The sequence below is a fragment of the Silene latifolia genome, chromosome Y (assembly GCF_048544455.1).
Source record: "Silene latifolia isolate original U9 population chromosome Y, ASM4854445v1, whole genome shotgun sequence".
NCBI classification, from domain to species: domain Eukaryota; kingdom Viridiplantae; phylum Streptophyta; class Magnoliopsida; order Caryophyllales; family Caryophyllaceae; genus Silene; species Silene latifolia.
Window position 1 is genome coordinate 391,888,714 of NC_133538.1, and position 1,968 is coordinate 391,890,681.

Consider the following 1,968-nt stretch of genomic DNA (forward strand, 5'->3'; position numbering starts at 1 on the left):
GTCAAATTTTTATCCCCTACCCGCATCATGGTCCTATCCCCCGAAATTTATCATCGCACCAACAACGGTGCGCAGAATGGTCGTCCTAAAATGATAGGAGTGTGTCGGTCTTCGGGAATATCCAAAACCAAAAAGTCAACGGAATAAAGAATTTCCCTATCTGCACGCACGTATGTCCTCTAAAATACCTATTGGCCGTGATTGGGTACGGTCGGCCATCCGCACGGTAATATCGATAATCGAAATTTAGTGAAACCAAGTCTCCTAGCAAGAGACAACGGCATAACACGACACTAGCCCCGTATCACATAGGGCGTTATCGACCAAGTGGGTCCCAATACAGCAAGATATGGAGAAACTACCCGGTCAAATTTTTTATTTGGCAAATTATTTTGAAGATGAGCAAAGGTCGCCGCAGTGAAGGCTACTACATGATGATCCTCTATATGTCGTTTACGTGATAAAATATCTTTCATAAACTTCATATAAGACGGTACTTGGGTAATTAAATCAGTGAAAGGAATAGTTACCTCAAGACTCTTGACGATCTCCAAAAATTTGTCGAACTGACGCTCCAACTTTGCATTCTCTAAACGCTCCGGATACGGGATTGCAACATTGGCCATAGGATCAGCGACCTTCGGCTTCCGTAAGTTTAAAACCTCCGTCAAATCATCAATAAGTATAGAATCATGCAAACTAGTTGGCGGAATTGCGTCTTGCGCTGAAGACCCAGTCGATCGACTGGTATTGGTGGTCGATCGACCATCTTGGCTGGACGTGAACAGTTTCTGTCCAGAATTGTCGTCATCAGGTATCTCAGTCGATCGACTGAGGATGTTGGTCGATCGACTGGATGTGCTGGGTGTGAATAGTTTCTGATCAGAAACTATTTTGTCCCAACGATTGATCGATCGATCGGGAATGCAGTCGATCGATCGACTCAATTATCGCATTCGACTCGTTTTGCATCAGAATTCAAACGAGCCTCTTCATCAATTCCCGAGTCTTCCTTTTGCTCGTCGGGGCTTTCATAAGAAAGGCCACTTCTGAGATTTATGGCATTGATCGTCTCAACTGGCCCTTCACATTTAATTGAAGAATTAGCGGCTTGCTTAGCCTCCATATTCTCCAATTGCTTCACAAAATTCTTTGAGGACTCAATTCCAGCTGCTTCCATATTCGCCACTTGAATCAAAAGAGTTTGGACCATTTCTCTCAACTTCGCGGTCTCATCTGAATTATGGATAGGAATTTCAACTCTTTCCTTGGAAGCTTCAGAGGCCTCGAGCTTCTCGAGACGGGCAGTAATAGAAGTAATAAGTGTCATAACGGCACTCATTTCATCACTTTGTTTTGGCGAATTTCCACGCGAACTACCAAACTCAGCTCTATGGACTGCCATCTCCTCAATAGTGTTCCAACCTTTACTTTGACCGGTGTTATTTTGGAACCTACCATTCGCAGCTGCATCCAAAATGACCTTGTGATCATCATATAAAGCATTATAAAATAGGTTGCAGAGATACCATTGCTGGAAACCATGGTGAGGGACAGCTCGGACCAAATGTTTGAAACGTCCCCATGCTTCACAAAAATCTTCGTCGGCCCCTTGCTGAAAACTCGTGATTTTACTCTTCAAGGCCTCAGTCTTCGAAGGCGGGAAGTACTTCTTGTAGAAGGCTAGTGCTAAAGATGTCCAATCCGTGACTCCAGCTGCTACCCTATCGAGGTAGCGATACCAATCTCGCGCCGAATCCTTCAAGGAGTATAAGAACATGAACCCCTTTACTTCATCTTGAGTTACCCCCTCCGGTATAGGTATTGAACAGCAATAGTCCGTGAAAATTTCCATATGTTTCAAGGGGTCTTCATCCGGTAGACCCGCTGAACGATTCCGTTCCACTAAATCAATATAAGAGGAACGAAACTCGAATTTACCGGTAGAAGGGGTAGGTAACTGTTGCC

At 44.3% G+C, this 1,968-nt stretch overlaps 1 non-coding gene across 1 annotated transcript; it reads left to right on the forward strand.

Moving 5' to 3' along the window:
- The first annotated feature begins 1,539 nt into the window (after positions 1–1,539).
- LOC141636611 (small nucleolar RNA R71) lies at positions 1,540–1,646 on the forward strand. The gene has a single exon (XR_012541216.1). It is a non-coding gene; the product is annotated as a small nucleolar RNA R71 (small nucleolar RNA).
- The last annotated feature ends 322 nt before the right edge of the window (positions 1,647–1,968 follow it).